The following is a 26427-nucleotide window of genomic DNA, read 5'->3' on the forward strand; positions in this document are numbered from 1 at the left end:
TCATCAGAGGAAGAATCTTCCTGTGTAGTAGGTTGTTGTCTGACCCGTTTTTGAGTGGTAGGCCAAGAGAGAGGAGGGGGAAGGGACCTAGAGGTAGGTCTCAGAGCCATGAAGGCCTTGAATAATCCCTGAACAAAATTTTGCCACTCTTTGAGGGTCTTGGGGATGACAGGAATGCTTAGTTTTATGTTTTTTCTTAGCTGGAGTGTCCATCCGTTGCAAAGGAGGGGGTCCAGATGTAGGCCTGCACTCAAGCAGATCCAATTCGACTTCTTCCCTCACTAAGATCTGCTTGATCCCCCTAGGCCCTTACAACAGAATGAGCCATGTTTCCCCTGTACATTCATACTTGATGTCTGTGAGGTCTCTCTGGATGTGCTGGTGTCTGGTTCTAAGGCAGCCTGTAGAACTGGCTTGGCCTGGAGATCTGGTTCCAAAGTGGAATGTGTCTCTGGGCTATCATGTGCCTCAGTAGAGACTTCTGTGGGGAGAAGTGCAGCTTCAGCTTTGGGCCTAGGCCTTTTGGGCTTCCACTTGGCAGGCTCTGTTGTCAGGCCAGAGGAACCCTCCATCGCACTTTTAGCAAGAATTTAAGTGCTGGTTCTCGTATATTGAGAGAGACGAGAGTTGACTACGAAGGGTCTTGGGGACAAACAACTGGCAGATAGAATAGTTTTTATGGTCGTGGTGGGGTCCAAGACAAAAAAGGCACTGAGAATGACTATCTTTGTGTGGAGTCTGTCTTCCACAATCACACTTCCCTCTCTAAGCAAAGAAAAAACAGCAGCAAAAGACACAAATAAGTTCCCCAACAGGGCACTTATCTTTAGTAGAAAATGTGGAACTGACAGCAGAGTGACGTTGGGGACTGGCAACAAAGAAGTTCTGAGGATGACGTGTGCATACATCATGTTTATGGCCTATGTCCAATAGCTGCCTACATGGGAAGTACCGTGCACCTTACAGTAGTAAAAGACTTTGATATACTGGTCGATGTTGGGTCACCTGGGCTGGCAACTTCCTCATATAAAGAATACTGCAACAGGTGAATAGAACAACATCTCAAGATCCTGAAGTACAAGGCGGCATATGGGGAAAGATCCAGTGATAACTGAGGAACATTTAGGATTAGCAAATCCACCCACTAGAATGTCCCCTCACAGCGCTTTCTTGCTTGAAGGAACTGAACTAGAGATCAGGCCTCTCTACCCCTGACCCACAGTCAAACCTTCACCACAGATGTCAGACCAGGCTTGGAAAGCACATGCATGGACTGAGTGGAGCACAAGGTTAATATAACTTAAGTGTGAGCAGTGCAAAAGCCATTGACAATGTTCAAGCCTGCTGGATCCCAGGAATTCCAGGGTTTATGACATCACCAGTCACATGGTATTTCAAGAAATGGGGAGAATCCTATTTACAACTTAGCATTTTGTGGTCAGCTCCTCTATCTAACCATGAAGGCAGTCTACACCTTCACAGGGGGTAGTATACTTACAGATCACCTGAGCAGGACTTCAACAGGCAACACTCCCAACTCCCGCATATGTCATTGCACAGGCAGGTGCATGCTAGAAGTAGAGCTTGTTGCCTTGCATAAACTTTCAAATCCAAAAGCTTTTTCTGCTAGATCAGTGCACTCAAAAAGTTTGGTCAGTGGATGCTGTCAGCATTTTGTGGAGGGGAAAATTCCTCTGTGGTGTTCTACTCCTACCAATAACCTTAAGTGGTTCAAAAGCTTCAGGAACAACAACCCAGGAAGCACTAGTGTTTGTAGTCACTTTAGTACTGAGTCTTAGGAATATGTCCCTCTATTCCCATATTGCAGTATTCCTACTGTGGGATTCTCTGGCTCAGGTGACCCAAATGTCAGCTCCTATACAAAAGCTTAAGCCTGGTTGCTGTTGGTGCATGGGAATTCACACGCAGGGCCATAAACTAGGTGCATGGGAATTCACACGCAGGGCCATAAACTAGGTGCTTTAAATGTGATGTCTGCATGCACAGACCTCAGAACTTTTCTGCCGCAGTTGAACGTCAGATCGATCACATTGCTCCTCTACTCTCAAGACATCTAAAGCTAAGTACTCCATTGGGGAATTCTTAAAATTTGTTATTGCCTCGAGCTTGGTTTGCTGTTTTGTTGTTAGCCGATGTCTGCTAAGAAGGGTAAATGCCGATGCAGATATCAAATTCCACATAAGGACGCCCATTACCATTGCGTATTGTGTCTAGGCTGGGAACATGACCATACGTCCTGTGCTATTTGCCAATCCTTTGTCCCAAAAATGCTTAGAAGCCGTCTGGCCTCCCTTAATCTATACCTGGAAAACCAGAGGCTTAAAATGTTAGTTCTTAGGATGTATCCCAAGTCAGCCACCCAGGTGGAGCCACCATGTAAAAAGGCCAAACTTTCATGGCCTACCACTGTCCCTCATTCATCAGACGCCCCGCCAACTGCCGATTTAGGTGTCGAGGGATGCCTGCTAGAGCCATCTACTTTGTCAGCTCCCCTTGACGAAGCCACTTCTGAATTACCATTCAGCACATCCGCATAGGTTACTGAGATGTCCATTTCTACCAAAATCGAGGGGGAACCAGGCTCCACCAGATGCAGGAATCCAAATCCTCTCCATTAGTCCAGGCCCCTGAAACTAGGCCTTCTCCCAAAGCTACCTCTTTGAAAAAAAAACATAAAACTCAACATCTTTCTTCCTCTTCGAAAGGAATACCTGACTGGCAATCATTTACTCAGTCTTTGATGCAGACCTTCATGGCCCTTAGACCCTCAGCCTTCTCGCCCTCCACTATCCCAGTGCTTAGTCTTAGCCCTAGACCTGCTTCAGCTACTTCTGTTCTCCCTCCCACTCCTAAGGAAGAAGAAGAAGACGACATTTGTTCATCATCATCAGATGAGTCTATTACTTAGTCATCTCAAATAGCCTCTCCTCTGGAATACTATTCCCCAAATGAGGAATCCATAGAAGGGGATTCTCCTCCAAAAGGTAACACTTTTGGAGAGACCATTACTAAAATAAAGAATATTTCAAATGGGATGCTTCCCAAATGACTGAAACTCAAAAAAGATACTTTGAGCTGCTGCAAGTTGAATCTCCCTCACCATCTGCCATCCCCCAGATATTCCTGCATACCTAGATGCATTTGCTTCAACATCTAAAAACCCAAACTCTCAACCACCTGTTCCTAAGAGACTAGATAGTATCTATAAAGTGCCTAATGACTACAAATTTCTGGTGAAGCCGCCCTTAGTGGCCTCTGCAGTCATAGCTGTGGCCCCTGACAAGCAGTCAAGACTGATCCCATCCTTGTCTCTTCTGCTTCCTGACAAGGATAGCAAGAACATGGACAGGCTGGGTAAGAAGGTTTATACCTGTTCCACCCTCGCCTTCAGAGCCATTAATTACCAAACCCATATGATTAAGTATGCCTTGTACTTGGTATCCCAAGCATCTACACTTCTGTCCTCCCTGCCTGACTCTCCCATCAAGACAGAAGCAGCATCAAGGCTGACCCTGGCATCCCAAGTAGCCAGACACTCCATTAGATGCAGTTATGATGCAGCAGATGCCTCTGCGAGATCTGCTGCATATGCAGCTGTGTTTTGCAGATATTCATGGCTCTGACTACAACCATTGCCTGAAGATTTTAAATCTAAAATTCTAGATACTCCACTAGATCACAGCCTCCTGTTTGGCACACAGTCTGCTGAACTATTTAAGAATCTTCAGGAGAAGAGCAAGGGGTTACAAGACATTAAGCACCTTCTGGTATCTCCTGTACCAAAATATTACAGAAACTATCCAGCTAAGACTTCCTATGTCCATAGACCCCCTTCCACTGCTACTCCTCCTCCTTCCAGGTGTAGGAAAGGTAACAGGAGGCAAACCTCTTTCAGGCCATTTCCTTCTCAGTCTACCCATAGACAGGCCTTTCAGGGCAAAAATGGTCCCAACAATATGTGACTGCCTTGCCCATCTCCCCCACTGCCTGCCCCACTGGAGAACTATCGCCTCAGACCACTGGGTCCTGGCAATAGTAGAAAAGGGATATTTTCTATCTTGGAAGGAAAAGCCCACACTGCAGGGCATCCCATTTCCACCCAAAAATCAACTACACCTTATCCCTCACATTATACAGGATCTACTGACCCATGGAACAATACAACCTGTCTCATCAGGACAAGAAGGAAAAGGTTGCTACTCAAGACTATTCCTGGCACCAAAAAAGGATGGACCATGTAGGCCAGTCCTGGACTTGTTCTTTCTAAACCTATTCCTAAAAGTCCCTTCATTTAGAATGTTATCCCTTCAGACCCTCCTTCCACTACTGCCACCCCAAGCGTTCATGGTCACTCTGGATCTAAAGGAGGCCTATCTCCATATCCCTATACAGCCCACTCACAGAAAGTATTTAACATTTTGCTGGGCCCTGTTTTCACTTTCAATTTACTACCTTGCCCTTTGGTTTGTCCACTGCACCCAGGATCTTCACCAAGTGCCTAGCTCACACCACAGCCTACTGTAGGACCAAGGGCATTCAGATCTATTCTTACCTAAATTACATACTCATTCTTGCAGAGAAAGAAAGCACCCTAAAAAACATCTGCAGTTTTCCATGTCTCTACTACAAGGGTTGGGGTTCACCCTCAACCTCCCCCAAATCTTCCCTTGCACCAGAACAGGACAAAACCTTCCTGGGATGCAGGATCCGAACAGACCTGATGAAGACATTCCTCCCTCCAGACAAGGTGTTTTCTCTAACAGACCACTTCCAGGATCTTATCCAGAGCAACCAACTGTCAGCAAGACAATTCATGCAACTTCTGGGTCTTATGGCAGCCACTATTACCGTGCTTCCACTAGCCAGAATGCACATGAAGAAGCTATAATGGTATCTAAAGAATGTGCGGTCCCAGCACAGCCACCCTCTAGACTTCCAGATCCCCTTCCTACTCTGCCTCAAGTCAGAAATACAGTGGTGGATTCAACAGGTTTAAATGAACCCAGGCCTTCCTCTCCTACGACCTACACCGATTCAACATATGCACCCAGATGTCTCAGATCTGGGCTGGGGGGTACCATGAAGGGCCTCAAGGTGCAAGAATGTTGGCAGGCACACCTCCTGAAAAAACATCATTGTAAGGAAGATGACTGCAGTTCATCTAACTCTAAAAGCCTTCCTCCCCCTTTTAAAGCCAGGTCCCCTTCAAATCTTCACAGACAACACCACGGTCATGTGGTACATCAACAAACAGGGGGGGCCAAGTCTTACCTCCTCTGCAGGCTAGCATTGCAAATTTGGGACCTAGCTTCACAAAACAACTTATCTCTGCAGGCAGTCTACATCCCATCCCAGGACAACCACCAAGTGGATGCTCTCAGCAGATTATTCTCTCTACATCACAAGTGGATGTTGCACAGAGATGTTTTTCTAGACATTGTCCACCAGTGAGACACACCTCAAATAGACTTATTTGCCTCCCCCCAGAACAGACAGCTGAGAAAATTATGTACAAAGGACAACTGCCCACTAGCCTGGACAGTGGATGCCGTCACCATCTCATGGAAGGGGCGATTCCTGTATGCCTTTCCTCTCATTCAAAAAGTCCTCCTGAATATCAGGAGGCACAATCGAAAAATCTTGCTGGTGACTCCCTATTGGCCAAGGCAGCATTGGTTCTCCCTTCTACTATCCTTCGCCAAGGGCAATCACAACAAGTTACCCCACAAAGTGGACCTACTCACACAGCAGAAGGGAACTCTCCACTCTCATCTGGAGATGCTATGTCTAACACTCTGGGTGATAAACTTTTAATACCCTTCAGACACCACTACTCTGAGTACATGCTTTTTGTCGTGAGGGAGGCCAGGAAACTTAGCACAAGGAGATTCTACATTCTAAAATGGGAAAGATTATCCAAGTGGTGTCTCCAAAGGCTTAGGGATCCCTTTCAAGCGGATGTACCTCTTATCTTAGCATATGTATGTGAGCTTACCAAGGCAGGCCTTTCATACTGTCAGTGAAATTGTACCTTTCTGCTATCTCTGCACGCTTACTCTTAGACCCACCTTTATTCTCCAGGCTAGATGTTACATTGTTACTGAAGGGAATCCTACACATCGGACCACTGAGGAAGCCTATCCTACCACCTTGGGGCCTAAACCTTATCCTGGAAAAACTCACACTGGCCCCATTTGAGCCAGCAAGTTCTGCATCACTACGAATGTGTATATGGAAAAAAATCCTGCTGGTAGCTCTTACTTCAGCCAGAAGGGTATTAGAATTACAGGCTCTCATGGCATGCCCCCCCTACACTATCTTCCACAAAGATAGGGTACCCTTTTATCCAACCCTTCCTTCATGCCCAAACTGGTCAATGAGCTATCATTAAATCAGTCCATTCACCTACCCATCTTCTTTCCCTCTCCTACCAATGACAGTGAGAGAATTTTCCATTCTTTGGATGTTCACAGGCAATTAAGGTTTTACTTGGACAAAACTAAGACCATTAGGAAATCTAATCAGCTCTTTGTATCCTTTCACCCCATGATCCTGGGCAAGGCAGTCTCCAAACAAACTATCTCCTGTTGGATCAGGAAAACTATTTGCTTCTGCTACTCCTACCATGGCAAGGATTTACTTCAGGGGGTAAGAGTGCACTCTACTAGGGCTGTAGCATCTTCCAAGGCTTTCTTCAGGGGCATGACACAAACTCCATCCTGGAGGCAGCCACCTGGTCCACTATACACACATTTACCAGACACTACAAATTGGATCATATTTCCAGAGCCAGAGCAGGTTTTGCTGGGGCAATCCTGCAGGGATTTCTGGAATCAGCTACCTCTACCTCCACTCTTCACCCTTCCTAAGCTATGGTACTCTCCCACAGTTAGAATACTGCAACATGGGAATAGAAGGACATAGAATAGTTGTGTAAAATCTTACCACAACCAGAGATGTCCTTCTCTTCCATGTTGCAGTATTCCTTCCCTCCCACCTATCCCCCTTCCTTCCTTTCACCTGTCTATGGGGCACCCTAGGGCACCTCCTAGACTATGGTCACTCTGGGCAGTCTATGGCATTTCACCAGTCTGGAGGATATCATTTGGCTCTCCCTAGTCCACTGTACAACTGGGCAGTTTTGAGGTCTGTGTGTGCAGACGTTACATTTAAGGCACCTGGTTTATGGCCCAGCATGTGACATCCCATGCACCAACAGCAACCAGGCTTAAGCTTTTGTATAGGAGCTGATATTCTGGTCACCTGAGGCAGATAATCCCACAGTAAGAATACTGCAACATGGAAGAAAAGGACATCTATGGTTATGGTAAGATTTTACACAACTGTTTTTTCTACCTACAAGAGCTTGTGATTGTCTCAAATACCAGAGAATTTCACCTTCCCCCAGCCACTGGATGGATGTCCTCTCTGAATTGACTGGTATAAAGAGGTTGTCTGCTGGTACCATCTTCAGTGATTATTGTCTCTGATTAATGTCATTGAACTGTCTCAGGTATGGAAAAAAAGATGTTCATCGTGTTACCCTGCTGCAGTCATCACACTTGGGTTATCCTGCCATCAGGTGGTCCCGCAGTCGGCCTGAATTCCAAAGTCTTGGTCCGGCGTCGGTTGCTGTCGCTTCTTCTCTGACATCATTGTGCCAGGGGTATATAAGAGGCATCCGACGCCATTTTCTTCAGTCTTTCTTGCCGCGCGGTGCCTGAATTAGAAGCAGTTCGCAAGTGCCGGTCGGCTGACACCTGAGATTTTCGATTCAAATTTGAGTCTGAAGTCTTCAATAAAGCTAAGTACCCCATTGGGGAACCTTTTCTTGCCTCAGTCTGATGTCAGAAAAAGTTAACAATTGCATTTCTTGTGGGAAGCAAATACCTCATAAGGACTTCCATTCCTATTATATTCCTTGCCTAGGCCCAGACCACGAAGTCACAGGTTGTCGGTTTTGTGCTAGGTTTAATAAACGAACTATCAAACGCCGTTTTGACTTCGCACAACACTACTTTGGTAGGAAATTTAATTATATCTTGCCGTCGGAGCAGCCGACAACCGGCATGCATAAAAAATGCAAGGATAAGGACAGGCAGCCTAGGAACAGGCCAGACTCTGAGGCCTCTGCTGGGCCTGTCACCGGGTCTCCGGTTTTCAGTGAGGTGCCTACGCAGCCCCTGATGACCGCAGAACTGGAACCCCAAACAGCTGCAGATTCTCAAGCGGAGTCTACTAGGCTGACGCAGCCATCTTTATTAGGCCCTTCCAACACCAGAGCAGAAGTAGACCCCAGTACAGTGGAAACACCTTCGGTTGCAGAAGATGTCTTCAGACCGACTACACTCACCATTAAATCTTATGCTAAGCTTAAAACTCCTTTAAAACCAAAAAAAGACTGCACATCAGTTTACAGTTCAAGGCCCCATGCCTAAGAAACAGATGCTTAAGATGGCCGAAGACTTGATTACCCTAATCAGGGGTTCCCATCCCCCACCTGATAAAAGACCAAGACAAGAGGAGGATTATGCTTCCTCTGACCAGGCTTCAATTTCCTCAGATTCTTCTGAGGAACAGGATTACACTTTTCAACCTTATGAAGACTCTGATGCTGAAGACTCTATTCCCTCAGCATCTCCCCCTGAAGACTACTCCTTTGGGGAAACTTTACATATCATAAGGGACCATTTCCACTGGGAAGGCCAGGACTACTCTGATTCTAAGAAAAGGCTCCGAGAGTTTCTTTTACTACCCCAGCACAGACCTCTTGCTATCCCTCTAGTTTTAGATATTGTGGATGATGTTTACTTGGAGACTAGTCTAAATCCAGACTCTCTACCTCCTGCTCCAGCCAAACCAGACAGATACTATAGAGTACCTGACTCTCACAAATCCCTTTATAAAAGCCCTGTGGCCGAACCAGAAACAATTTCCCAGGGTCCTAATGGAGCTAAAGCTTCTCTGGCTAAACATCCTGTGCCCTCTGAAAGGGATTCCAGAGCCCTAGATAGATGGGGAAGGAAAATATACACCTCAGCAACTCTGGCTATGAGAGCATTAAATTGTCGGTTTCACATGCTGAAATATCAGCAATTCCTAATGTCTCAATTAAAACAAAAAATGAGCACACATACTGCACAGTCTGAATTCAATGAAATGCAGGATCTGTTGCATGCAGCTGAACAGGTGGGCAAACATACTTTACAATGTGGATTTGATTCATTGGAAGCTTCCTGTAAAGCAGCTGTTACTGGCTCTGTCATACGTAGACATGCTTGGTTAAAAGAACAAACCCTTCCTGATCATGTTAAAACAAAATTATTGGATGCACCTTTACAACAGGATGTATTATTTGGTGTCAAAGCAGAAGAGGTTTTAAAGAAAATGGAGGATAATGCAAAGTCTATGCAGATGGTCAAGGATTTTTTGCAGGTACAACCCCCTCATTTTAGCAGAAATTGGCCAACGAAAAACTGGTCCTTTCCAGCTTCAGACAGATCACAGAGAGGCAAATGCAGACACCCAAGGGGCAGAGGTCAGTCACAAGGCCCTTACAAACCTTGCCAATGGGGTACTGCTACCCAGAAAGGAGGAGAAGACAGGCCCCAAGCTAGCAGAAGACAAACACAATGACTCAATCCTCAAACTACCAAGCAAATCTCTCCTGGCAGCTCCCTTGGGAGGAAAATTATCATTTTTTGCAGACAACTGGCATATCATCACAAAAGACAAATGGGTCCTAAACATTGTCTCTCAAGGATACAGATTCCCCTTTCATACCTTACCAAGGAAAAAAGGAATGCCAAACCTGCCACCAAATCAATGGGCAGAGGCACAAAAACAATTTACAGCTCTCATGGACATGAGAGCCATTCAACAGGTACCTACACAGGAGCAAGGACAAGGATTTTACTCAAGACTCTTTCTAGTCCCAAGAAAGGACAAAGCATGGAGACCCATTCTGGATCTTTCAATTCTGAACACCTATCTGCAAGTACCAAAATTCAAAATGCTAACACTACAGCAGCTTCTTCCCATGCTGGGCAAGAATGCTTGGCTGGTAATGTTGGACCTCAAGGAGGCATACCTGCATGTCCCTATCAGACAAAATTGCAGAAGATACCTCCGCTTCATTGCAGGTTCAACGTATTATCAATTCTCTGCACTGCCCTTTGGCTTATCTACTGTGCCCAGGGTCTTCACAAAATGCCTGGCACCAGTAATTGCATTCTGCAGACAAAGAGGAATTCAAATATACCCATGCCTGGACGACTGCCTTATTCAAGCAGAAAGCAAGGACATACTTTTAAAGCATCTGGCATTTGTCAAACACCTTCTAAGTTGCCTAGGGTACACAGTAAACAAAAATAAATCAAAACTAGTGCCCTCTCAAAACATAATATTACTGGGTGCCAGCTTGAATACAACGGCCCAGATGGCTTATCTCACGCCAGACAAGCAACAACAGCTGACTCAATATTTCAAAATAATGGCAACAAAGACCCAACTCCCTGCAAGAAAAATTCTGCAGGCCTTGGGATTCATGGCATTTTGCATACTACTAATACCATTTGCAAAACTGCATATGAGGAAATTACAATGGTACCTGAAAAGCGTATGGACTCAGCACAGCCATAGCTTGGAAACAATGATACCACTCATTCCCTGCCTTCAACAGGAGTTTCTATGGTGGGCACAGGCATGTCACCTCAACAAGGGTCAGCCTTTCACCTTACCCACAGCCAGGCAAACTATGACAACAGATGCATCGGACTATACCTGGGGAGCACACATGGCAGGGCAGTGCATTCAGGGCAAATGGACTACAGATCAGAGGCATCTACATATCAATCAAAAAGAAATGCTAGCAGTACAGAATGCCCTAACAGCTTTCAAGGACCTCTTACACCTAGGACAACTAACAATAAAGACGGACAATACCACAGTAATGTGGTACATAAACAAGCAAGGGGGCACACATTCCTACCCTCTATGCAGGCAAGCAATGACCCTGTGGAGCACTTCACTGTCTTACCAGGTTCAATTACAAGTACAATTCCTGCCAGGAAAGAAAAATGCATTGGCAGACGACCTAAGCAGAAACATCATGGATCCACATGAGTGGAAACTAGATCCACAAGTATTTGCAATGATAGCTCAAAAATGGGGACGCCCAGACATACATCTGTTTGCAAGCCCCCAAAACTACCAACTTCAAAAATGTTGCACAAGGACATTCCATCCACAAGCTTGGAAAGTGGATGCCCTCTCATTCAGCTGGAAAACATTAACAGTGTATGCCTTTCCTCCACTGCCTCTTCCAGCAAAGGTACTGCTGAAAGTCAGATTAGAGAGACCACAAATGATACTCATTGCACCAGACTGGCCATGCCAGCATTGGTATCCAATTCTAAGGAACATGGCCCATGGCCCACCATGGATTTTACCACAAATTCCTCACCTGCTCACCCAGCGAGACAATCAGATTCTACACAGCCAGCTCAAGACTTTAAACCTGGCTGCATGGCAAATTACATAAACAACCAGCCAACACCTCTATCCAAAGCTGTTATGGATGTCATTCTGGAGGCCAGGAGGCCCAGCACCAGGAAAACCTATTCTGACAAATGGAAAAGATTTTGCGCCTGGAACCAGGATAAAGGCCAAGATTGAACCAGCTTTTTCAGCTGATTTAAAATTTCTTTCATGGAAAACTGCCCTGCTACTAGCAATAACCTCAGCTAGAAGAGTCTCATAGCTACAGGCACTAATGGCAGTGGAGCCTTTCCTCATTTTTCATCAAGACAGAGTCTCTCTATGAACTAACCCTTCCTTTATGCCAAAGGTGGTATCCAGTGTGGCCCTAAACCAAACCATTCATTTGCCCACCTTTTTCCCAAATCCCCAGAACAAAGGAGAAAGACTCCTGCACTCTTTGGACATTCACAGGCAATTATGTTACTACTTGGATAAAACTAAGGCTTTCAGAAAATCTGACCAGCTCTTTGTAGCCTATACTACAGGATCACAAGGAAAAGCTATCTCAAAACAGACCATTTCTAAATGGATAGGGCATTGCATACGTTTCTGCTACACGCATCATGGGAAACTGGTACCTGCTAACATTAGGTCCCACTCCACCAGGGCTACAGCTACATCAGCAGCCTTTCTCAGGGAGTGCCAGCCAAGGATATTCTGGAAGCTGCAACTTGGAGTTCAGTGCACACCTTCACCAAACACTGTCACTTACCTCTATATTCTAAGACTAGAGCTGGTTTGGCCACTGCAGTTTTGCAGGGCCTACTAGCTTCTTCTAACCCTGTTTAACTCCACCTCCCATCCTTAGCTTTGGGATTCAACACAAGTGTGATGAATGCAGCAGGGTAACACGATGAACATAGTACAGTTTTGGACCTACCATAAATGTAGATGTTCGAGTGTTCTCCCTGCTGCAGTCCAGGTTACCCTCCCTCCATCCCCTCTGAACTAGCTGAACTTATCTATACCACTCTATCCTATACAACCTCTGTGGTGTATTTGCTTGTGCCTAAAGGTATTGTTTTATTTTTATCTAGCTATATATATATATATATATATATATATATATATATATATATATATATTTTGCCTACCTATTGGAGGCACCTGACATCTGGGGCAAGAAAAACTGAAGAAAATGGCGTCAGATGCCTCTTATATACCCCTGGCGCAATGACGTCAGGGAAGAAGCGACAGCAACCGACGCCAGACCAAGACTTTGGAATTCAGGCCGACTGCGGGACCGCCTGACAGCAGGATAACCCAAGTGTGATGACTGCAGCAGGGTGAACACTCGAACATCTACATTTATGGTAGGTACAAAACTGTACTTTCTCCAAGGGACTTTTTAACTCTTACTGATCCAATGTCCTTCCTTCCATATCATTGTTGCAGTATTTGTTACAGAAGGCAGTATTCCAGGATGTCCCACCATGGGCAGTCTGTTGCTTGGCCAGTATAAATAAGCATTGAGAGATCTTGTTTGCGCTGTACAGTATAAATAAGCTTTGAGAGATCTTGTTTGCACTGTACCTCACATTTATGCTCTCCACATAGAACGTAGGGCATAAAAGGAATATAAGGATGCAACTATCTATAACTACTTTTGCTGCCAGTTCGAATGCAGTTTTTGCCAGTTGGTTTGGATGCTTTGTTACTGTACTGAATATTTAGCAACACCACATAAGTACCCCATTGGGGTTATTTTTATTTATCTGTCCATTGGTGGGGTATTCCTCAGGTATATATTTTTGCCTGTCCTCTGAACAGGCAGTTTCTTCTGTTCCAGAGTGCCATCTGGCCTGGAAGATGAGCACCCTTTCCTTTCTTTGGAAGGGGAAGTTCTTTATGCTTTTCCCTCTTCTTCTACTTTCAGAAGATTTAGCTGGACTCTCCAAAAATCTTGCTAATGACTCCCTTTTGGCCAAGACAGCACTGGTTTCCCCCCTGTTGATGCATCTGGCCAGGGGCAATCATCACAAGTTACCTCATCAGTTGGATTTCCTCACATAGGACAAGGGCTCTCTCATCCATCTCCACTTGTCCACGCTGCAGCTGACATGGGTGATAGAGTTTTGATTCCTTTCAGGCAACTCTTTTCTGAGGACGTGCTCAGGGTTTTACAGGAGGCAATGAAACCCTCAACCAGAAAATCTTACATGTCCAAATGGAGAGATTTTTGGTCTGGTGCCATGGTCATAACCAGGACCCTTTTTCCTCTGGTCCCCTGTTGTTTGTGTGAGTTGCTGCAGTCTGGCTTGGTCATCCCTTGAATCCTCCTTTGACTTCTCTTTTTGAGCTCAAGCAATTTCTTGTAGATGTCCTACATATCAGTCCTTCATTCTCCTCCTCGGAACCTTAATTTTGTTTTGGAAAAACTGACTCGGGCTCCTTTTCAGCCTGCAGATTCTACTTTGCAACATTGTACCTGGAAGACTACTTTGTTGCTGGCTCTTATTTCTGCTCGGAGAGTTTCTGAGCTCCAGGCCCTTATGCCCATTCCTTCTCTTTTGTTTTTTCACAGGGACAGGGTGTCCCTTCGTACTAATCCTTTTATGCTCAAGGTAGTCAATGAGTTGTCCTTGAATCATTCGCTACAACTTTCTTTCTTTTTCCCTTCTCAGTCTGCTACTGAGATGGTCCTGCATACTTTGGATTTGCACAGACAGCTTAGGTACTATTTGGATAAAACTAGGACTGTTTGTAAGTCTGGTCAGTTTTTGTTTCCTTTCATCCCAGGTCTTTAGGTTTGCCTGTTTCTAAGCAAACCATTTCCTCCTGAGTATCTAAGGCCATTTCCTTTTGTTCATTTCATGGCAAATCTCTGTATTCTACTGTTAGAGCTCATTTCACTAGGGCTGTTGCCTCTTCTGGTGCCTTCAAGGGGTTGGATTTCAATTCAGTCCTTGAAACTGCTACTTGGTCTTCATTGCATACCATTACTGAGCATTATAAAATAATAAAAAGTTGGTTCAGGAAACCAGCAAGACAGTCCACAAAATATCTGAGTAAACTATTTATTAAACTGTTTAAAGTGCTTTTCGTAAGCCTGATGGCAAACTTCATCAGAAACAATTTCAAATAGAAGGAACCCTTCTTTATAAAAGAACAGGTGGTTAACATTGACCAATTGCATCACTTTGTTTAACATGAATGGAAGCACCTTAAAATTAAAATGACAACTACATACATAAAGCAAAACAAGACTTCACTAATATATAAACATGGCTTAATAGTATTCACAAAACTCAATATTTAAAAACCATAAAGACGGTTTGTACATTTGAACAATTTACAACAAGGCTTTTAACAGCATATTAGTTCACCTCTGTAAACTTTTTAGTTTAAGAATACTACTGATGGAACATGTGTCATTTAACCCGGGAAGGTACTACTGATGGAACATGTGTCATTTAACCCGGGAAGGTACTACTGATGGAACATGTGTCATTTAACCCAGGAAGGTACTACTGATGGAACATGTGTCATTTAACCCGGGAAGGTACAACTGATGGAACATGTGTCATTTAACCCGGGAAGGTGCTACTGATGGAACATGTGTCATTTAACCCGGGAAGGTACTACTGATGGAACATGTGTCATTTAACCCGGGAAGGTAGTACCGATGGAACATGTGTCATTTAACCCGGGAAGGTACTACCGATGGAACATGTGTCATTTAACCCGGGAAGGTACTACTGATGGAACATGTGTCATTTAACCCGGGAAGGTACCACTGATGGAACATGTGTCATTTAACCCGGGAAGGTACTACTGATGGAACATGTGTCATTTAACCCGGGAAGGTACTACTGATGGAACATGTGTCATTTAACCCGGGAAGGTACTACCGATGGAACATGTGTCATTTAACCCGGGAAGGTACTACTGATGGAACATGTGTCATTTAACCCGGGAAGGTACTACTGATGGAACATGTGTCATTTAACCCGGGAAGGTACCACTGATGGAACATGTGTCATTTAACCCAGCAAGGTACCACTGATGCAACATGTGTCATTTAACCCGGCAAGGTACCACTGATGGAACATGTGTCATTTAACCCGGCAAGGTACTACTGATGGAACATGTGTCATTTAACCCGGGAAGGTACTACTGATGGAACATGTGTCATTTAACCCGGGAAGGTACTACTGATGGAACATGTGTCATTTAACCCGGGAAGGTACCACTGATGGAACATGTGTCATTTAACCCGGGAAGGTACTACTGATGGAACATGTGTCATTTAACCCGGGAAGGTACTACTGATGGAACATGTGTCATTTAACCCAGGAAGGTACTACTGATGGAACATGTGTCATTTAACCCGGGAAGGTACTACTGATGGAACATGTGTCATTTAACCCGGGAAGGTACTACTGATGGAACATGTGTCATTTAACCCGGGAAGGTACTACTGATGGAACATGTGTCATTTAACCCGGGAAGGTACCACTGATGGAACATGTGTCATTTAACCCGAGAAGGTACCACTGATGGAACATGTGTCATTTAACTCGGGAAGGTACCACTGATGGAACATGTGTCATTTAACCCGGGAAGGTACTACTGACGGAACATGTGTCATTTAACCCAGGAAGGTACCACTGATGGAACATGTGTCATTTAACCCGGGAAGGTACCACTGATGGAACATGTGTCATTTAACCTGGGAAGGTACCACTGATGGAACATGTGTCATTTAACCCGGGAAGGTACTACTGATGGAACATGTGTCATTTAACCCGGGAAGGTACTACTGATGGAACATGTGTCATTTAACCCGGGAAGGTACTGCTGATGGAACATGTGTCATTTAACCCGGGAAGGTACCGCTGATGGAACATGTGTCATTTAACCCGGGAAGGTACCACTGATGGAACATGTGTCATTTAACCCGGGAAGGTACCACTGATGGAACATGTGTCATTTAACCTGGGAAGGTACCACTGATGGAACATGTGTCATTTAACCCGGGAAGGTACCACTGATGGAACATGTGTCACTTAACCCGGGAAGGTACTACTGATGGAACATATGTCATTTAACCCGGGAAGGTACTACTGATGGAACATGTGTCATTTAACCCGGGAAGGTACTACTGATGGAACATGTGTCATTTAACCCGGGAAGGTACTACTGATGGAACATGTGTCATTTAACCCGGGAAGGTACTACTGATGGAACATGTGTCATTTAACCCGGGAAGGTACCACTGATGGAACATGTGTCATTTAACCCGGGAAGGTACTACTGATGGAACGTGTCATTTAACCCGGGAAGGTACTACTGATGGAACATGTGTCATTTAACCCGGGAAGGTACTACTGATGGAACATGTGTCATTTAACCCGGGAAGGTACCACTGGTGGAACATGTGTCATTTAACCCGGGAAGGTACCACTGATGGAACATGACCACTGATGAAGGTACCACTGATGGAACATGTGTCATTTAACCCGGGAAGGTACCACTGGTGGAACATGTGTCATTTAACCCGGGAAGGTACCACTGATGGAACATGTGTCATTTAACCCGGGAAGGTACTACTGATGGAACATGTGTCATTTAACCCGGGAAGGCACTTCTGATGGAACGTGTCATTTAACCCGGGAAGGTACTACTGATGGAACATGTGTCATTTAACCCGGGAAGGTACTACTGATGGAACGTGTCATTTAACCCGGGAAGGTACCACTGATGGAACATGTGTCATTTAACCCGGGAACGTACTACTGATGGAACATGTGTCATTTAATCCGGGAAGGTACTACTGATGGAACATGTGTCATTTAACCCGGGAAGGTACTACTGATGGAACATGTGTCATTTAACCCGGGAAGGTACTACTGATGGAACATGTGTCATTTAACCCGGGGAGGTACCACTGATGGAACATGTGTCATTTAACCCGGGAAGGTACTACTGATGGAACATGTGTCATTTAACCCGGGAAGGTACCACTGATGGAACATGTGTCATTTAACCCGGGGAGGTACCACTGATGGAACATGTGTCATTTAACCCGGGAAGGTACTACTGATGGAACACGTGTCATTTAACCCGGGAAGGTACCACTGATGGAACATGTGTCATTTAACCCGGGAAGGTACTACTGATGGAACATGTGTCATTTAACCCGGGAAGGTACTACTGATGGAACATGTGTCATTTAACCCGGGAAGGTACTACTGATGGAACATGTGTCATTTAACCCGGGAAGGTACTACTGATGGAACATGTGTCATTTAACCCGGGAAGGTACCACTGATGGAACATGTGTCATTTAACCCGGGAAGGTACCACTGATGGAACATGTGTCATTTAACCTGGGAAGGTACCACTGATGGAACATGTGTCATTTAACCCGGGAAGGTACTACTGATGGAACATGTGTCATTTAACCCGGGAAGGTATCACTGATGGAACATGTGTCATTTAACCCGGGAAGGTACTACTGATGGAACATGTGTCATTTAACCCGGGAAGGTACTACTGATGGAACATGTGTCATTTAACCTGGGAAGGTACTACTGATGGAACATGTGTCATTTAACCCGGGAAGGTACTACTGATGGAACATGTGTCATTTAACCCGGGAAGGTGCTACTGATGGAACATGTGTCATTTAACCCGGGAAGGTACTACTGATGGAACATGTGTTATCCAGTGTGGCCCTAAATCAAACCATTCATTTGCCTTTTCTCCAGACTTGAGCAGATGAAGGGTCTGGATATGAAGTACCAAGATGGTACGCTTTACTGTCTCTTTCAAGTTTCTTAAGTTTATTAGACTTCAATTTCTACATGTACTGATCGATACTAGAGAAAACTCGACCGTACTCATACTTGTATCTAGAAAACTCGAAGTCAAATTTAATACTTTTTATGTAGTGAAAAACTACGCTGTTAGTAGTTTTGTAGCAAAGATATATAGGAAAAACACGTACTCCAATACGTTTCTACACTTTTCTAGTAGCCATCCTTTTTAACAAAAGAGGTGAGTTATTAAAGGTCAGTTAGTGAGGGCCTCAAGAATGACAAGCTTAGATGAGGATTTCTTTGAGGAATGCTCTCCTCTGAAAAGGATGTTTATGCACCATGGTTATCCTGAACCACTTTTGAATGCCCTTATTAAAGAGGTTAAAGCTAGGAGAGCAGACAAGGTGTATATACCACTTTTAAGTGTAAAAACCCCACTGACTCCTACTGGCTCTTATAAGGAAGTAGATGAGCATATAAACAGTATTAGAATATTGAATAGTGAGGCCAAGAATGTCATGCCAAGTTTCATTACTACATACACTACACACAGCTACTCATGTATTGGTATTCTACAGAAAAACTGGGATCTATTTAAGATGAAACTTAACATTTATTCTAAAGTAGGTGAGTTCCCTAGACTGACATTTAGGAGAGGGATGAACCTTAAAACCCTTTTAGAACAGCAACATACCCAAGTTGTATGGAGTAATGGGATGAACAAGTGTGAAAATTGTAACTACTGTAAATTCGTGGAAGTTACTAATACTTTTAAGATTAATGGTACGGTATACAAACTTAAAGGCAGATGCAGCTGTAACTCAAGTTTTGTCGTTTATTTAGCTAAGTGCAAACTCTGTCCTGCTTTCTATATAGGAAAGGCAGAGCGTAGGCTCCACGACAGAATTTATGAACATTAATATGCTATTAATAAACGCAAACTAGGGAACGCTCTAGCTAAGCACATTCTTGCTAATAAAGATCATGCTTTTAGGTTTATTATTATTGAACAAGTCAAGTATGATAGTAGGGGTGGTCCTAGACCACTAAAACTAGAAGAACTTGAATTAACCTGGCAAGTGAGGCTGAATGCCTATAACCTTCCCGGGTTAAATGACACATGTTCCATCAGTAGTACCTTCCCGGGTTAAATGACACATGTTCCATCAGTAGTACCTTCCCGGGTTAAATGACACATGTTCCATCAGTAGTACCTTCCCGGGTTAAATGACACATGTTCCATCAGTAGTACCTTCCCGGGTTAAATGACTCATGTTCCATCAGTAGTACCTTCCCGGGTTAAATGACACATGTCTCATCAGTAGTACCTTCCCGGGTTAAATGACACATGTTCCATCAGTGGTACCTTCTCGGGTTAAATGATACATGTTCCATCAGTGGTACCTTCCCGGGTTAAATGACACATGTTCCATCAGTGGTACCTTCCCGGGTTAAATGACACATGTTCCATCAGTAGTACCTTCCCGGGTTAAATGACACATGTTCCATCAGTAGTACCTTCCCGGGTTAAATGACACATGTTCCATCAGTAGTACCTTCCCGGGTTAAATGACACATGTTCCATCAGTAGTACCTTCCCGGGTTAAATGACACATGTTCCATCAGTAGTACCTTCCCGGGTTAAATGACACATGTTCCATCAGTAGCACCTTCCCGGGTTAAATGACACATGTTCCATCAGTAGTACCTTCCCGGGTTAAATGACACATGTTCCATCAGTAGTACCTTCCCGGGTTAAATGACACGTTCCATCAGTAGTACCTTCCCGGGTTAAATGACACATGTTCCATCAGTAGTACCTTCCCGGGTTAAATGACACATGTTCCATCAGTAGTATTCTTAAACTAAAAAGTTTACAGAGGTGAACTAATATGCTGTTAAAAGCCTTGTTGTAAATTGTTGAAATGTACAAACTGTCTTTATGGTTTTTAAATACTGAGTTTTGTGAATACTTTTAAGCCATGTTTATATATTAGTGAAGTCTTGTTTTGCTTTATGTACGTAGTTGCCATTTTAATTTTAAGGTGCTTCCATTCATGTTAAACAAAGTGATGCAATTGGTCAATGTTAACCACCTGTTCTTTTATAAAGAAGGGTTCCTTCTATTTGAAATTGTATCTGATGAATTTTGCCGTCAGGCTTACGAAAAGCGCTTAAAACTGTTTAATAAATACTCAGATATTTTGTGGACTGTCTTGCTGGTTTCCCAAACCAACTTTTTATTATTTTTTAGTTTTGTTCGCCTTTTTACAATACTGAGCATTGTAAGTTAAATATGGTTTCTAGGGCCAAGGCAGGTTTTGCTGAAACCATTTTATGTGGGTTTGTTGAGGGCTGTTCTCAGCCTTCCACCTCTTATTCTTCTTGAGCGTTTTTACTTTTTCTTCTGTAACGAATACCGCAACAGTGATATGGAAGGACATCGTACCTTCTATAATGAATACCGTGACAGTGATATGGAATGGCATTGTACCTTCTGTAATGAATACCGTGACAGTGATATGGAAGGACATGGTACAGTTGTGTAAAATGTTACCATAACAGTAGATGTCCTTCTCTTCAATGTTGCGGTATTTCCTCTCTTCCTCCAAGCCCCTCTTGCTTAGTCTCTATTTTTTCTTTCTGGGTGTGCACAGAATCCTTTGTCTTATTACTGTTGTCTTCTGGGAAAATTCAGTTCTAGGTAGTTGCATCTATATGTCCCTTGGCGACCTACATTCTATGGGGGAAGCATAAATGTGATGTACAGTGCAAACAATCTCTCTTATACTGGCCAAGTGATGGGCTACAACTGCAGGACAGCCCTTCTGTAATGAATGCTACCTTCTGTAAATAATATTACAACAGTGAAAAGGACATGTGCTGTTATGGTAAGATTTTACACAGCTGTACTTTCTCTTCCTGAGTTGTTAGGTATGTTGGATCTGAATAGATCAGAGATTGGCACTTGGACAAGACCCTTGGCTGCAAGGCTTGGTCATTTTCTTTGGGTAGTGTGTACTTGTAGCCCATCATTCCTTTCTTAGGCTGTTGAAACAGCTTGGGGTATTTTTTGCTCCTTATTCCTGTAGTTGACAGCTTTCTGCATTTTTTTCTCCTCCCTTTCTAGTCTACATGTAGACACACACACACACACACACACACACACACACACACACACACACACACACTTAAAGAACTCCACCCAAATTCCACGTTTCTTTTTGTACGTCTGAACTGGTTTGCCTTCTTTTCCTGCATTTGTCTAGTCATGTGTTAGATCACGAAGACAACTAAGAGTGTCTGACTGATTAGGTTAGATCATTTCCAGCTACAGTGCCATTACGAAAATAATGGCTCTTAATTGCATTTAAATGTGCCTTATCAGTCACATATTGCCAGCATCACTTCTCGGATAAAGTGTAACCTGGAGTCTCAACAAAAGCAAGGCTTTCAAGTGTAGTTTTCAGATGCAAAACTAATCTATTTACTAATTAGTGGTCTTTCCCTTTAATCAGAGTGCCACAGAGAAAATATTTTTGTCTTACTCTTCATTTTCTATTAATATTTCATTTTGCATTTTTTCTACACAATTTTCTGTAGAAGTGTATATTTCTCATGTGTTATAGCATTTTTCATTGCAGTTTTTTGTTGACAAGTCAGTGAGTTGAAGAGTAACCTCAAAGACTTAATTCTGTCTACAGTGCTTCTTCTTTCAGCTTTTTCCCAGTTAGGGGTCACCACAGCGGATCACTGTCCGCTCATGATTGGCAGTGGAGTTTTACGGTGTTGAGTTGTCAGCCCGGCACCCAACCTTCCACAGAAGGCACACACATGCACACACTCACACCTAGGGCCAATTTAGAGTGTCCAATCCACCTACAGCATGTCTTTGGGATGTGGGAGGAAACCCACGCGACCACAGGGAGGATATGCAGACTTCGCACAGAAGGCACCCCAGCCAAGGATCGAACCGGAGAATCTCTTGTTGTAAGGTGGCAATGCTAAAAACTGCACCACTGCGCTAAAAGTTGTAAATGCAAATGCAATGCAAACACCTATTATAGGGGTCAGATTTCTCAAACTTTAACACTTAAACTGCAGTTGTTACTTTGAAAAGAACAGTTAACTCAGCTACATTTTCAAGCTTGTCGTTCAAACATTCCTTAAACTGCTGTACCCAAAATGAACACTAATGAAAATCAATGGAACCAAAGTAATTAAAAATGCAAATTGATGCTTCGTTTCAAAAGTAGCGGTCACAGTACTGCTGTGAGCTGCTGAGAGAGAACCACAGTAAGACGATCCTCACATCTGTCCCTCTAAAATGATAGGAAGGAGAAGGAATTGACTGTAAAACAAAATCATGTTGCCCTGAAAGGAGGCTGCCATGTGTATTTTGGGATATACCAAATTACAAAATGGTAATAACCACTTGGTTTGATACAGAGACATTAGTAATACAGAAAAGTTCAAGATATGCTGAAAAAAATTTCAAGTTTTTGTGTGGCGTTCCCCTGTAAATAGTTCTGATGTACAAGTAGTCTCTGTGGTGATACGACTTTTTACCTAGCAACCACAGGGAGGACATGCAGACTCCACACAGAAGGCACCCCAGCCAAGGATCGAACAGGAGAACTTCTTGCTGTGAGGCGGCAATGCTAACCACTGCACCACCGTGCTAAAAGTTGTAAATGCAACGCAAACACCTGAGTGAGTTAGCTGTTGCTGTGGGCTTTTTTTTTTTTTCATCCGGTATGTAGTGGTTGGGCAGTACTGTTTTGCTTACAGGATGTCAGACAAGGCCTCTGGCATTTGGTGCTTAATATGTGGGCACAGAATTGTGCTCCAAGACCAGTGTATCAGGTGCGTGCATTGTTTGGAGAGAACTCATTTGGAGGAGGCTTGCAAGTTGTACTCTGTAGATATCAGGCCATTTTGGACCAGTCATCTAAACTAATCTTAAAGTGCCTTCTCCATGCCACCACAGGAGAACCCTCAGTCCAAGAAGTCATCTTCACACACCTTTGGAGAAAAGGAGAGAGAGCCTAGAAGTGCTGAGGAGGTGCAAAGGATCTCCAGATCAAATAGAAATTTCTGGTCTGGATCCTATGATTTCTCTTCCTTCACCAACTTCGACTCCAGGCTCAGATTGGGCTAAAATCCAGTCCCTGACAGTTTCTATTGCCATAGAACCTTCATAGATGGAGCCATCCCCATCATGTATATGATCACTGGCCCTCCCACTGGAGAGAGAGACATCTTGTGTTTCATACCACTCTCATCTGCAGCATTTGTTAGGTCTTTGTGGTCTCTGAGTCTCACTGAAGCAGGTATGGATAGAATTTGAATAGAATGATAAACTTCCTGTTGACCCAGATCCAGGTAGGGGGTTCTTTCTGCTCTCCTTGTCTTGGAGGTCGCAGGCCCTGTGTCACTTCCTTCCTGGTATTTTCTCAGATCTGACCTTCAGATCAGGTAGTATTGGATCCAAGTGCCCCATGTGTGGTACTGCCATCTGAGATGAATAGGCAGGATGTTTGACTCACTGTTTCTGTACCTTGTTTATCTGATCTTGGTGGATCTCTTGAGCCAAGAGGTTTACGCAGACGGCCAGGGGTCTGGGTTAACTCAGACTGTCATTGCTATCCCTAATCCCTTAGTGCCTTTGCCCACTGACCTCTGTGCCAAGTTGTTTCAAGGGAGGATCTTCTGTCTGGGTCTTTGGACATAAGGAGGCCTTTCTTGGTTCAGACTTTGGCTTTCAAAAAGATTCTTTCTGTCCCATTCAGAGAGGTTGTTCTCACCTGGATCCTCCCCAGACTCTTGCTGCTTCAGGTTGGTTCCAGTTCATTCTGTATATACTCATCTGATGTCAGGCAAGCCCAGCTCTTCTGTTTGCAATTCCTCCCCAGACACTCATTGTGAGGGAACATTGGGAAACATTATTGCAAAAGGAGGCATCTGGACTTCCCTCAGGAGTCACTCACAGAAGAGACTGATCTCTGTGAGGAGGGAAGGGATCCCCAAGATCTTGTTTGGAAGATCTCTCCTTTGAAGACCTTGAATTCTTGAGACAAAAGGGAGGTTGGTCTACTGATGCCCCGTCCTAGGAGGAGTACAGTGTTCCTCGGGGCCTTTGTATCTAGCCCATCTATGTTCAGAGTGGTGCTTGATATGGACAGTTTGGTCAACCTTGTGTCCCAACAGCTTGGAAGGAACTGGACGTGGTTGCACAGATAATCTGTAAGCAGGACAATGTTGTATTTTACCCTGGGACAAGGCATACTGAAATAAAGGGTCCCCCCTGCCCCTTTGGATGATGTCATGGTAGCAGCCACCACTAAAAAGGAACTGTCTGAGGAAAGTTCTTTTGTCCATCCACTTAAAATAATTTTCTGGGATTGGATAAATTTGGGAAGTGAGTGTACACTTTAGAAATGTTAGCACTACATGCGTTAAACTACATGGACCATCTGATTTGTTTGTAGAGGGATTTGACTAAGGAAGTTTCAACATCGCTGTCTGGTACCATGATTGTGAAGTCCAAGAAATTGGAGTTTCAGCAACTATGCAGTCCATTTCCAATGTGTCCATGCTCCTATTGTCCAGTGCTGGGGATGGCACATTGAGAAAAAGAAGCACTGGCATTTGTCTTCTGCCAAGCCTGGATGCCTTTCTGTGACTTCAGGCCAACATACTTGAGTGTCCCTTGATAGGTCTACGATGTTTACCAGGAGTGTGAAGGAAGTGGATAACTTTCTGCAAACTGAATCTGTTTCCACCCTGCAAAGGTCTTACCGCAACCAGAAAGGTGAAAAATGCCTCTGATTCTGTAAGTCCCAGGGTTTTACCCCAGAAATTTTGGGAGACAGGGCCCTGTGGGATGGGGGCGGGTGATACGAGTGAGCATTGCCTTATGAGTAGAGGTGGTCTGCAGTGCTAATGGTTTTGTGGTCTGCTCAACAAACCTTTTCATTGTTAATGAATGCTTACACAACTATCTTACTCTGGAAGCAGTTGGGGACACTTGTTTCTGCACCCACACGTCTGGGCAGCCATTACTCAAGACTCATGGTTCTTTTTTTAAACACTTTTATTGAATTATCACTTGACATAGGCAAATTTACAGTTATATAAAAGTAATCAAACTCTATTAACAAGCTGACATTTACAGACATTACACTTCACATATATTTCTATATATCATATAACCTAAGCAACATTACATAAATTATTCAATTCCTGCCCCCCTTTTTTTAAAACAAGAAACATCTTTAAATCTGTTGTCTTTTTCATTCTTCTTCAAGAATGGGTCTGGGATCCTATTCTCTGATTTGACTTTGCTGCATCTACAAGACTTTGGGTGGACGTATGGCATAATGGTTAAGATGTTTATCTTACAAATACTACAAGGTGTAGGGTTTAATTCTCACATGGGATAACTGGCTAGGCTTAAAATAGCCCAAAAGGGCAGTTAGCCTAGTACTAACCAGTGAATCCTATGAACCCATCACTATGAATCTCAAGCTCCTCCCTTTACACGTAATGCCCTATTCCATCCCCATCTTCCCAGATCTTGTTTGTCGCCATTGGACCAAGATCATGATTAAATTTTGAGTGTGAGTGTGCTTTTTTTGTCTATTTCTCAAAAATGTGGATATCTTAAAGTAAATATTAGAGTTAGTGTTCTCTCCTCCTCCCTCTAATTGTTTCTAGTAGTTTGCTGGCCTTAGATGTTTCTTCATTACCTATCATTTCTCCTTCATGCCTTCTTGGAGCCCTTCTTATATCTATAACTTTAGTTGTGTATTTAAAAAAAAAAGAAAAGCTTCTGTGGGTTTAGAGGTAGCTAGTATAGTGCTTGACTTAGTACACTGTGCTGGTTCTTGTACAGTTTTGTGTAGTTATTGAGCTACTGATACAGGGTTAACCTCTGTCTCCTTGGTTGTGACCTTTTTGTTTTATAGCTGATTGTTTGGTTTCATAGAGTGTGCTGTTTCTAGCAATATTAAACCTACTTTTCGTATAGCTTAGTGTAGGTGTGCAGTCTACTGTTTTTGAATACAGTTCTACAATAAGATTGTGAACTTGTCTGAGG

The sequence above is a fragment of the Protopterus annectens genome, chromosome 17.part0 (assembly GCF_019279795.1).
Source record: "Protopterus annectens isolate FY-2018-M chromosome 17.part0, PAN1.0, whole genome shotgun sequence".
NCBI classification, from domain to species: domain Eukaryota; kingdom Metazoa; phylum Chordata; order Ceratodontiformes; family Protopteridae; genus Protopterus; species Protopterus annectens.